Consider the following 14,653-nt stretch of genomic DNA (forward strand, 5'->3'; position numbering starts at 1 on the left):
TTCAACCGATAACTGGGAGATAACCTATAACCTCCCCTTCGGTATCTTTCAACCGGTATCCGGGGACTATTTCACCCCCTTACCACTATCACATAATAACATGTCATAAACTTATTGATTCCATGATAACATAACATAAACATGTTGATCACATAATAGCATATCATAACCATAATGGTCACATAATAACATATCATAAACATACTGCTAGGCATGCATGGGTTCTGTCTACCCCTTCGGTATCTTTCAACCGGTAATTGTCTTCGGTATCTTTCAACCGGTAACTGGGGACTATTTCACCCCTACTACTACTAACACATATCTCGTAGCATCCCTGCACGTAAAGCATATCAAATAGTGGCAAACCAGAAAATTATCACAAAGACAATCATCCCAAACATAATCACCTACCGGTGGGTCGGCATTGGTGCTTTAGACCCACCCCTACTGGAAGGTAACTCACCTCACACTATTGAAGTCCCGTAGACACAACCCCCAACTGCTGGATGATAGATTCCCGAACTGCCAATATCAAAACATCACCCAATTAATCATTGGGTTTCAACACATAACCATAAATACATACTTGGGGGAAGGCCTAAAAGTCAACTATGAGTAAAAGCCCAACATATGGCCTAATTTTCCAAATTAGGCCCAAACCTTTACAAGGTCTTACCATAAGGCCCAACCATTTAGTCATGTCCAACATTCGACATTCTAATGGCCCAATATCACCTAATCATGAAGGCCCAATTATGGCCCAATTTTCCAAATTGGGCCCAAACCGTCACATATGGGCCTTATCTTAAAGCCCATTAAATTATTCTAGTCCATATGATTATTCTTAGATGGTCCACCAATAACCCAATCATCAAGGCCCAACAATAAACCCAAGTGAAATTAGGGTTTCACATATAATGACAATTAGGGTTAAGTGTTTCTCACTTAACCCATTAAGGACTTAATCCATTAAGTCCATCACTCTTCTAAATAAATCATATGGTGTGATTGGGCTTAATACACAATTTCATTCTAATGGCCCAAAAGTGGGTCCCAATAAGTCCAAGACCCATAAATCAAATATTAGGGTTTTCTAAACCCTAATTAGGGTTTCCAACCCCACCTTAGCCCAATAGACCTAATAGCTAGGTCTTTTGATCAATTAAGGTTCATTAGGCCCATTAGTTACATGTTTGGGCTTTTAGGTCAATTAGGGTTTCATTGGGCCCATTAGGGTTTTAGTCCCTTTGTCCAAACATCCCAACGAATCAAACACAACAAGCACACCACCACCCAACACGGCGACTAGTGGCGGTAGGAGGCGGCAGCCACCATCTCACGGTGGTGGTTAGGGTTTCTTTCCATTATTCACATTTCAAATTACATTTTACAATGCTAATCTCTAAAATAACACACACAACTAAGCTAAACACACACATATAACAACCTTGTGGTGGCCGGCGATGGCGAGTGACGGCATCCACCACCCTATAGACGGTTTGGGTAAAGAGCGGTGTATGCCTAACGTCGGGTCATCGCTCTTGCCCTCGCTCTCGTGGTCCCGTATTCATTCCTTGGCGCCCAAGCACCAAAGCCAGTGTAGAGAAAAAACAACACCAATCGCCTCGCCTCTCAGAGCGACAGGTGTAGCGCTCAGAACGTTGCTCTTGGCAACCATGCACCAGTGGCAAACGACTACTCGCGAAGCACGATCTACCAATCAAAGGTCGTCTATCACTACCAAACCTGAAAAGGTAAAAGCTATTTCCGGGTATATCCCCCTCCCCCTCCCCCCGACCACAGGTATAAAAATGTCCCTTCTCCTCCAAGAGAAGGGATCAAGAAATAAACCCTTAAACACTTGCCTAACACGTTTTTCCTGGAAACACACATTTTGTTGGTTTCATTGATGACCTAATTAAATAGTTATAAATGAGTCGATGAGATGAACATCAAATTTTACAATAAATGTAACATTATATAACCCATCGTGTCGTCATATCAACTAATTTAATGACTAGGTGTCTAAGTCAACAATGAAACTGATGAAATGTATATTACATGGAGAAAAAGGCCAAATTGATAGTTTCATTTTATTTACTTCTTTTTATAGTTTATTTTAGCATATTTCATCCATAATCTAGTTTAATTTCCATGCATATTTTCCTTTTTGCTATTTTATGACTATTTCGGGTACTTTCTAGTTTCATGAGCTTTATTGCAGATTTCATGGAGACTAGTGGAGCGGGAGTGTAGGGACGTATGGAAAGCGGTTGGAATAAGAGGAAGTCAAGAATTCTAGGCTTGGTGATAATGAAGTTGATGCATGGAGTGGGCTTGATGATTATTTGAAGGCTTGGAGAAAATAAAATTTAAAATTGCAAGATGCGGGAGAATATTCAAGCATGCGTTGGTTATTAATCGAGCGAGTTTACAAGCTATGGAGGATTTGGAGAAGCCAAATAGGGCTTAAAATGAAGAAAACTTGAAGAAAAATAGGCCAGGAGCTGATTGGAATCAAATTGGGCCAAGTGGGCTAAGCTATGGAGGCCCAAGCCTCAAAGAAGCCACATCCAGGAACCACCCGCGTAACCGCACGCGGGTCGTGCACAGCACTGCAGGGCAAATTTGGAATTTCATTTGGAAGGCTATTTTAGGAAGGTTGGTGCCCATCTTTTGGAGACTCTTAGACATCCGATTTTTGAACATTCCCTCTAGAGTTTTGAAGACTTTTGAAGGCCAAGAAGACCTCAAGAACATAATCTTTTTACCTCTTGATTCTTGTTAAATGTTTGGTACAATCTTCTCTAACTCTGTTTTCTTGAGTTTGGCCATGCTTGGCTAAACAAATCTTGGTTGACTTTTGTTGAATCCTTTGATTTTGTTGAATGTTGAAGAATCCATGAACTTGTTCTTAAATTTTTATGGAAATGTTTTGTGTTTTAACATATTATCACTACTTGTATGTTTTTATTCATGAGTTTAAATGTGTTTGTAATGATTAGTTGACTAATTTCTTGATTAAGTAAATGATCCTCAAATTAGCAAGCAACAAATGATTTTTGTGTTGTTTTTGCTTCACACGATCATAAAAACATTTCCTCAAACATGTTAGTGAAAGCATTTGACTCCTATTGGATTTGGTGACTTTTTGGTTCTTAATGCTAGTTGACTTTCACTAATTACATGCTTAATGGAAATTGTGATTTTGACTAAGGAAATTGTTATGAGCTTTTCTAATCATTTTAACAACTAAGAAAAGTCTAGGTAATCTAAAGCTTCTTGGATTACTATAGCCAAATCAAGGATTTAAATCAAATAGTGCACCAATGGATTCTAATGATATGTTCATCAAAAGCCAAAGTGAGGAAACCTTAAATCAATCATCCTTCTCTTATTGATTTTACATCAAACTCTTATTTTTGTTGAAATTGTCTATTTAAATATTAGTTTAATTATAGTTTATTTCAAAAGACCAAACCCCCCATTTTTAATTTATTGTCATTTTACAAGTATTTTTACAAAGAGATTTTTCATAGAGTTATAAAACTGAACCAATCTCCGTGGATGCGATCTATTTACCGTTATGCACTATTTTAGTGTGTAATATTTAGGGTTATTAATTTTGTTGGCCTCGACAACCACCACAAATCATCACTAAATTTTAGTTTTTGACTTATTCATAAACTAGGGTAAAACAATGAGACTTTAATGAAACCATGTAAGTAATGAAACCGATAAACTAGTAAAAGGGGGTCAAATCACTATTTTTACTGGTAATTCATATTTTGTAGTAAATAAATTTTAGTTTGAGAGTTTTTCATAACTTAGGATAAAATGTTAGGACTTTTATGGAGATTTCCTTTCATTATAAATACCTATATTAGAATGTATAAATATGTTTTTTTTTAAATATAAAGTCCTATATTTAGGTATTTATAGGTATAAAATATGAAAATACCACATAAAATACGTTTAAAAATGTCTATATGTTTTATATGTATAAAAAATGTTTTTATACGTATAAAAATGTTTTTATAAGTATACATAACTTTTTAATACATATAAACATATAAATACGTTTTTTATAAATAAAAAGACACATCATTATGTTTTTATACATAATTATATTTATTCATTATGTATAAATATTTTTTTTGCATATTTATATGTATATATTATGTATAACGACGTATAAATAGCGTATTTAAATGTATTTAGTATGTGCATATGTAGTTATTTCGTATAAAACATACTGTATACATACAAATTTGAAAATACCATATAAATACATTCAAAAATATCTCTATACGTTTATATATGTATAAAAATGTTTTTATATGTATAGATAACGTTTTTATAAATAATGTTTCTATACATATTTAGACGTTTAAAAACGTTTTTCATACACATAAAAATACATCAATATGTTTTTTATAGAAAAAATAAATACACATATACATATTAAATACATTTTTATGCGATATATATATATATATTTAAAAATAAAAAATTACAGTGTTCATTATATAAAATGTTCGAAAAATTGTAATAATAATAATAATAACAATTGCTCCAGCATAACACATTATGTATATTAAGTTAGAAAATAAAACCAAAAATCCTTTTAGCTTGGTTGTTCAAGTCGTTGCCAGTAGCATGCGATGCCTAGTTCGAATCCTCTCGGTCTCCATTGTGTTCAAAATTTGTGTTTTTCATTTAAAGGCAACAACGCTAACTTGGCTTGCTATGTCAACTCCTACTCAACCTCTTCCCTCCAATCAACTATGCATTGATCGACCATAAAAGGTAAATGGGCAAAACTAAACAAATTTTCCAATATTTCAGGCATAAGCGAACATAAATTTCAATTTTGGGCAAAACCAACAAAAAACTGAAAATTTAAGGTTTTTGATGACATTAACTCTTGTTTTTATCAAGACTATCATGAATTTGTAGAATAATTTTTAGCGAAGTTTGTGACTATGCGATAAAAGATGAAACATAGTTATTCCGATACAAGAGTATCTCCAATGGTTACATTATAAATAAATGTTAAATATTCAATTAATTTTGACCTCTACAAAAAATACTACTATAATGGTTAAACTTATTTTTTTTTATAAATTTAACTAATTTATCATTATCTTTTTAAAATGTTTTTTTTTCATTTAATTAGTCTATTATTTAACAAAATAATTATTGAGTATACAAATTTATCATTTAATTATTTATGTAAGTAAAATATGAAAAATTATTATGTTATAGTTACAAAAATAATATAAAAACATTGAAAATATTATATTATCTTCATAAAAGTTCTATTTTATAAATAAGATGTTATTAATATTTAATAAGATTAATTAAATAGTAAATAAAAAAAATAAAATTGAGGTATAATAAAAATGCTAAATTGAAATATTGTTAAACTATAAGGGGTTATATGTACACATTGCGAAAACATATTGACCATTAAATATATATTGGTCAAAATGAAAAAACTAAAAAACAATGTTGTATAATAATAATAAGTGTTTGTTTAAAAAAAAATGCATAATAATAAATTATTAAAAAACTTCTCATTGGAGATGTTCTGACTAGCTGTGAAATATGATAAATTTAAAAAATACATCTTTTATTTAATATATATAATAATTATTTGTTATAATTAAACTATAAAATTCAATTGTTTGCAACTCTATACAATGGTTTCTAACTAGAGTTGTGGCGTAAATACCTCAGCTCCATAATGCACGAAGACGCACGATTTACAGTCACATTAATGCTGCCTTATTTTATGGATGATAAATTCTCAAGTCTTGTACAAGTTCCCATAATTAAATTAAATATAATCTAATTACCAATTTCTCTAGAAAAAAATAATTTGATTTTATAAGATATCCAGTAAAAGGTTAATTTAATTTTTAATCTCCAAAATGACATTTGTTAAGAACAGGAATGTGTGATCCAAAATAGATGTTCATTGATGTTACCAGGAAAGAAAATGTAACAAGCTTTTAAGACAACAAAATTATTAATTTTAAAATTATAACAAAAAGTTAAAGATAAAATATAAAATTACAAAATATAAGTTCATAATCTTGAGATTAATTTTTTAGAGAAAATAAAATGTAACAAGCTTTAAGACATCAAATATGTTTAACCAAACTAAATCATTAAATTTTAAAATAAAACAAAAATTTTAAACAAAATAATATTATGAATTTTTGGATACTATACCAAAAAATATGACAAAAATGACACAGTGCTTTGGAAGCTTTTAGGAAAAAACTATAAAAAAAAAAAAAAAAAAAATCGTTTGGCATAATGGCCTCCTAATTATCTTGTTTTAATACTCAACTAGCGAATACATGTAGCGCATAATTTAATAAAATATTTTGCTATTATAAATTATAAAATAATAATTTTACTATAAAGTTGATATAAGATATATTTAATATTTTAAATATATGACAATATAAAAATATATTAAAACAATATCATCTTAATCGGTTTTATATGTAGGTTATGCATGAAAATAGTTAAATTATATTTTTAGTTGTTATTATTTTTTAGTTATTATTAAAATTATTTAATTGCGATAAATATTTTATACTCTTATCATCGTAACAGTATGTGTGTATATATATATATATATATATATATATATATATATATATATATATATGTGTGTGTGTGTGTGTGTATGTGTATTTGTCTGTGGAAATCAAACTAAATACATGTTTTCAACCAATATTATTTTTAACTATTATTATTGTTAGTTATTTTTAAAAAATTATTTGATTTTTTTTGTAATTATTGTTCGAAATATAAATGTCGTTTTTAAAATAACGTGGTATAGTTTTTAATTATTTAATCTACTTGTTATTGTTAATTAACTCGAAAACTATCAATTTGGAAAAATATTATTATTGCAAAAAATAGTTTGTAATTAACCTTTTAATTAATTTGACATTTCGATTTATGTTTTATATGTAACCATTTATTATTATTATTATTTTAAAATATTTAAAAATAGTCTTTCAAATATTTTCATTTTTATTTGACATAAATCAATAAGTTTTAAGTATATTTTATTTTAAAAGTTGATGAGTTAGCACTAAATTTAAAATTACAAATTACTAAAATCAATTTAATGATGATTAATTAGTTGGAATTTGAAAAATGGTGTAAGTTTCAAGTCAACATGATATACGACATCAATAACATAAGTATATTTTATGTTGGATTTGAAGATTTGGAATTAAAGTTGAAATTAGAATTGACTTTAATTATTAAAAATGAAATTAAAAATAGTTAATTAATTGGAAGTTGATGAGTTGTATAATTTTCAAATCAATAAATGAGTTAAATGTACTAAAAATCAAATTAATGATTGTTAATAAGTTGGAATCTAAAAAGTTAATATGTTTAAAATGAATATGTATGTGAAATCAATAGCTTAAGTACATATTTTACTAGGCAAATACTCACGCGTTGCATAGAATACAAAAATATATTTGAAATTTTTACAAATATATGTTTTTTAAATATATCAACTACCTTGTTATTAGCTTTTAAATAATAAATCTTATAATAAGTTGATATAAATATTGTTTGTTTTGAATTATATGATAATGTAGACATCTTTTAAAATTATATAATCCTAAGTGTCTTAATGAATTCTACCTACAGATTACTTATGAATAAAATTAAATATAATATATGATTTAATAATATTTACAGTTATTGTTATGATTAATTAATTTTAAAAAGTTTATTTGCTTGAGATTTTAATTTCTATCATTGTAATTATTTAAAACATCAAACATTATTTTTTTTAAAGAAAAACAATATAATTTTTTATATAACTATTGTTGTTGTAAGTTATTTAAAATAACGTATTTCAAAACTCTTAATTATTTTAATTTGGTTTCAGAAATTTAATGTTTTTAATATTTATTTGATGAATATTGTTAGTTTCTATTATTGTAGTTATTTAAAACAAAAAAACATTGTTTTTGTTTTTAAAGAAAATATTATAGTTTTTTATATAATATTACTTTTAACTATCCTTATTGTAATTTATTTTTAAGCTACTTATTTAAAAATTGTTAATGATTATAAAATATAGTTTCATGTTTTTTTTTGTTAATTTTGGATTAGAATTTAGGTTTAACACTATAATTTATAATTTTTAACTATTTATAAAATAGGCTGTCGATTTTTTTCAAGTTTAACTGAAATTTTGATTTAAGTTAATTGTTTAATATTATATTGAAATTAATAATTTAACTATTTTGCATCAACTCATAAATTATATAAATGTTGTGACTTTAAAATGATAATTGCTCACATAAGACAACATATTTAAACTAATAAGTTAATTATAATATGTTAAAAAGATAAAATCATAGTTTTATAAATAGAAATATAATGTGAGATTTTAATATTGTAGTATAGTCAATCTTTTGAATGATTTCTACCCGCGTTACACATGAATAAATTTAAATATAATATGTGGTTTAATGTGATTTATAGTTGTTGTTATTGTTAATTATTTTTTTAAATGTATTTGCTTAATGTTTTAATTTCTATCATTGTAATTTTTTAAAACATCAAACATTGTTTTTTTATTTTAAAGGTAACAATATAATCATTTATATAGAGTTATTTTTAACTATTGTTATTGTAAGTATTTTAAACTACTTATTTGAAAACTTTTAACGATTATAAAAATATCTTTAGGAAATATTTTAATTAAATTGGGATTACAATTTAGTTTTTGCATTTATCACTTTTAACTATTTACAAATTATTTTTTGATTTTTTAAGTAGAACTGAAATTTATATTTAAGTTGATACTATAACGTTATATTTAAATTAATAAATTAAGTATTTTGTTGAAACTGTTCAAAATTTATAGCTTCAAATTGATAGTGGTTTACATACAATAATATTTTAAATCTAATAAATTAAGTATATAATATATTAAAAGTTAAATACATAACTTTATAGGTAGAAGTAGAGAATTATTTTAAAATTGAAATTTAGTTTATTTATGATTACACTTTAGGTTTGATATTTATTTAACTTTCTTAACCAATTTATAATCATTATTAGAAAGACACTACAATTTATCACTTTTAACTATTTTCAAAATATTTTTTGGGTTGTTTAAGTTAAACTTAAATTTATATTTAAGTTTACCATGTCATGTTATATTTAAATTAATAATTTAATTATTTTATATAAATTATTCCAAAATTGTATTTTTAAAATGATAATGGTTAAATGCAATACTATATTAAAACTAATAAATGAAGTTTAATATGTTAGAAGTTAAAAAAAAAACATAACTTTATAAGTAGAAGTAGAGATATTATTTTAATATTGAAATTTAGTTTATGTATGATTATACTTTAGGTTTGATATTTATTTAACCTTATTAACCAACTTATAAATAGAAAAAAATATCATAAATGGTCCCTGTGGTTACCCAAAATCTGAAGTTTAGTCCCCGTGGTTTAAAACCTCATAGATGGTCCCTATGTTTTCAAAACTTTTGATATTTGGTCCTTTTTGCTAACTCCGTTAAGTTTGTCCGTTAACTGAAGGGTATTTTTGTCATTTCACCACCACGGGGACCATTTATGTTCCTTTCTGTTATTTTTTAAAAGAAAAACTAAATATAAGTATTTAATATATAAACTCTCTCTCTCTCAGGTGCCCTGTTCTAGAAAAGCGACATAGGTACTTCCGGTGAGTACCATTCCATTACCGACCATTGATTTCTCCATCCCAAAAACACCACACATGTCTCCTCCCTCTATTCCGGAAACATCACACACGACCCCCCCTTTTCCCTCCTGTCATCTCCAACCAAAGCAACCTTTTAGCACCGACGATCTTGAACACAATTCGTCTCCAACTGTTTGATTTGACAAAGTTCCGGCTGTTTGAGAAAAGATAAGAGTTCTTTACAATCCTTAATCATATGCATGATTAATCAAACAAACTAAGAATCAGTTGATTTCAATCACAATCAAACAAATCCAATAGTCAAACAACCCAAGAATCCAACAGAGCCGAGAATTAAAGAAGCAAGTCGATAATGAAAAATAGTTAAACAAAGACTATAATCAAATTTATAGGAGGAGCCATTGATTTTAATGCTTGTAAACAGACAAACCAAGAATCAAACACAGTCAAACAAAACCAAAACTTTAAGACAAAACTTCATTTTGGATGGAAGAGGAATCAAAAAATTAACCAAGAACATCAGGTACCAATTTGTGTGTGCGTGTGGGTTTTAAATTATTCCTTAGATGATCAGACAACCATCGATATGATCAGAAGGGGTAAGGATCTTGGTTGTAGATAGGGGAGGAGGGCATACCCGTTAAATCTGCAGAAAACACGAAAAGGAAAAGAGGAGGAGTGGCTTTGATCGAATAAAAAATAAGGAAGAGGGAGGGAGGGCATACCTGTAATGTAACTGAATCGGAGGATTGGAGCTCAATTTCTTCAGAAGATCGCTATTTTCCAAACTGGTAACCCTAGGTTTAGCCAATTTTTCATCTGGATTGAATTTCTTAACACATATAGACACTTTAATAGCTTGATAAGTACAAGAAGGAAGATTCGAGGTGAAAACAGTAACCAATTTTGAGCCTAATTTTGTTGTATCCAATTGTCCTTCCAATGACGTAGAAACATTGGGATCAAGATTTGGAGCGAAACCCTCCATAAAACAGAACGACAGCTAGGTACAAGAGTAAAGAAGAAAATATGGGTTGTGATGGGATCAACGAAAGAAAGAGACAATAGGTGGTGGTGATCGGAGTCCTCGCGGTGGCAGCAGGTGGTGGCGACGTGCAATGACAGTTCCATTGCCTTGCTCGTTTGTTTTCTGCCGACGTGAACTGAAAGGGAGGGGTGGTGAACGGTGAAAGGTGGTCGGAGGGAGCTGGTTCGATGGAGCGACGCAAGCAGTAACAGCAGCACATGTGAGGATTTTTGGCTAGCTCCGGTCAACAGCAAAGAGTAAGAAACACGATGGTGGTGGTGGTTGGTGCTATAAGAACGAAAAGAAGAGAGATAGAGAGAGAGAGAGAGGGTATAACCCCTTTGCATATTTTTTTTTATAAAATAAAAGAAAACATCATAAATAGTCCATGTGGTAAGGTGGTCGGAGGGAGCTGGTTCGATGGAGCGATGCAAGCAGTAACAACAGCACATATGAGGATTTTTGGCTAGCTCCGGTCAACAGCAAAGAGTAAGAAACACGATGGTGGTGGTGGCTGGTGCTATAAGAACGAAAAGAAGAGAGAGAGAGAGAGAGAGAGAGAGAGGGGTATAACCCATTTGCATATTATTATTTTTTTATAAAATAAAAGAAAACATCATAAATAGTCCATGTGGTAGTGAAATGACGAAAATGCCCTTCAGTTAACGGATAAAACTTAACGGAGTTAGTAATAAGGACCAATCGTCAAAAGTTTTGAAAGCACAGGGACCATCTATGACGTTCTAAGCTACGGGTACTAAACTTTAGATTTTGGGAAACCACAGGGACCATTTATGATGTTTTTTCTTATAAATATTATTAGAAATAAATTGAAAAGTCATAGGAGTTTCAAATGAATGTGGTGAAAGGAAAAATGCATTGAGAGTTTCAAATGAATGTGGTGAAATGAAAAATGTTTCATTTATAATACATTATGATTATGATTATGATTATGATGATATGATATGATGTGAAAATTGAAAATGAGACATTTTATTTAAAATTAAAAATAAGTTTAATTTCTTAAAATTACATTAAATCAGTGATAGTTAATTAGTTGGAAACTGATGAATTGTATAAGATTCAAATCAATATTGTGCAATCTTTAAAATTACATGTCATATTTTTTTTAATGTCGGTTGGTAAATTATGTGTGTAAATATTAATGTTTTCAATAATTAATTATTTGCATAATTAAAATTTATCAAATGCTTAAGCAATGATAATCTTACTATTAGTATTTTAGATAATTGATACTCACCGGAGACTATCTTCGACCTTCCGTTGTGTTATAACTAATTATCTATTTTTAACTATTTATCTTAAATAATACAAACACATTTTACAACTTTCATAGTTCCAAACACCCTTTACCATTTTTGTTTTGTTATAACATAAATTCAAACACGCTTAATATTTACAACACCAAACAAATATAAACAATAGTTATATAAAGTTATAACTTTTAAAGAAAAAAATAATTTTGTAAAGCTTAATATAAAACTTCAAAAAAAACATTGTTAATACAATAACCGTTGGATTAGGTGTCTAAACTCATAACTATAATTGATATGTATTTGAATTGATAATAACACAGTCTTTTTGGGTTGTCTTCATACTAGCAACTAGACATGATAACCAATTGAGAAAGAGGAAGAATTTATTATTTGGAATAATAAATTAATATATAAAATGATTTATTAATATTTTATGAAAATAATATATTAATTAGACATCATGTTATTTAATTAATATTTAATCAGAAATTAATTTGAAATTAATTTTGGGATTAAATGAGTTAATTAAAAGTATAAGGGTTGTTTAGCAATTGATTAATAGTTGTGAATTTAGGGTCTTGGACCATCCTAGAAGGGATGGACAAAAACTTCTAGGGAGGCCCTAGATTTTTCATCTATGACCTAAAAGATGGGGAGTCCATGGGCTACTTAAGCCTTAAGCTGGAGATTAGGGTTTCCAGCAAACCCTAGCTTTAGCTCTAAGCAACAAACAACTATATAAAGAGCCACAACCTATTGATTTCGTCCAATGCTTCCAAACCTAAGAAGAGTCGATTTCTAGAGCTTCCTCATCCTCTCTCCTCTCATCCTCTTGCTTGGTGTATTTGTAACCCATTAGAGGTGTTACACATCTGGCACTTGCTCTTAAAGTTCAAGGTCTTCAAGGATTTCATTGCTATTACAATATAACAATCAAGGTACGTATCCTAACCCTAGTTATTCTTAATTTTGAAAACTATAATTACCTCATAGGGTTTTTAGTTTTGTGTTCAATGCTTGTATGTCTAATAGAGAAAACATAGATCCAACATCTAGGGTTTCATGCACAAATAGGATTGTTTGTTATGCTCAAAACCCATCATAACCGACTTTGAGCTGTATATACTTTTTTGAGCAAGTATAGATCTAACTTGAAGTTCATGTTGGATATATAAAATAACATGATTGAGGTAAATAGAAAAAAAGCATTTTACATTACCTATTTTGAGGTTGATCTTCATAAATTATGCTACTTCGAAATTTCTGAAAGACGGCTCAGGTGACTGTATGATTGGAGGATAGTGTAAATTGGAAGTTGGGAAAACTTGCCAATTGTGAGACCTCATTCTCGAAATTTCTGGTCGCGTATTACATAGGAATCGGTTGGGAGTTCCATTTGGGACATGAGTACCACTTGGGAGTACTCGATTGTGTTGTATGATCAACTACGGGTTAGTCGTAGCATCCACTAGCAGCTAGTCGGTGTGGAAAGGTGTTGTCAGACTACCGGATGGCCGTAGCATTCACTAGTGGCTAAATAGTAAGAGAAGTATATTAAGACTGCGGTGTGGCCTGTAGCATTAGATTAGCATGACTGCGGTGCGGCCCGCAGCAATCGTATGAGAGTATGGTTAGGCTACGGTGTGGCCCGTAGCACTGGTTTAGTAAGACTGCGATGTGGCCCGTAGCATTAGATTAGTAAGACTGCAGTGTGGCCCGTAGCATTAGATTAGCAAGACTGCGGTGCGGCCCGCAACAATCGTATGGGAGTAGGGTTAGGCTACGGTGTGGCCTGTAGCACTGGTTTAGCAAGACTGCGGGGCGGCCCGTAGCTTTGGTTGGCTGGCAGCGTAGAAGTGTTGTAAGACTACGGGGTGGCCCGTAGCATTCATCAGTCCCTATTCGTTAGAGCGAATGTATTAGGTGTATGGTTTAGTGGCAGAGTGGATTGAGCGGTTATTGGTGAAGTTTCTTCGAAAGTCGCTGGGAGCGACTAGGAGTTGAGTTGGGGCTAGCGACCGGTGGGGGCCGGTAATCCAGATATTGGTAGATTGGTAGGGACCAGGGTGGTCTCAGTTCATCCGAAAGGCAGATAAGGAATAGCAGAAATTTCCAGTCAGTAACAGTGCTGGTAAGCAGTCTATGGTGAAATTCAGATAGTTGGTCGTGGGGTGCTCAACACCAATTATAGTAGAAAGAATGCCTAGTGGATACTGGCGATAATGACCCATACTGGAAGTAGCGGGAGTAATGGATTTGGTGAAGATAGGATCTTCACAGTGGCAGGGGAGATAGTTGTTTTGGGGCATCGCCTTGGGAAGGCAAGGGAATCGCGTGAGGAAAGAATGGGTGAATCCCTATGGGTCCAGTTGCAGTACTCGGAGAGTACCAGAAGGTTGTCGGCTGAGTAAGTTGTGTTTCCAGAATGATCAGGGTCAGAGTTGACCCGAAATGATTATCCGCAAGGATTTGTGTTAGTCAGAATGACCAGGTGGAAGACCAGTGAAGGTAGGCAGCTGGTGTTGGGATGACTGGCGGGTATTGAAAGCAGATTGCAGGCAGTGGACCATGGCAAACTTCGAGGACG

Source organism: Lactuca sativa, chromosome 2 (assembly GCF_002870075.4).
Source record: "Lactuca sativa cultivar Salinas chromosome 2, Lsat_Salinas_v11, whole genome shotgun sequence".
Taxonomy (NCBI): Eukaryota; Viridiplantae; Streptophyta; class Magnoliopsida; order Asterales; family Asteraceae; genus Lactuca; species Lactuca sativa.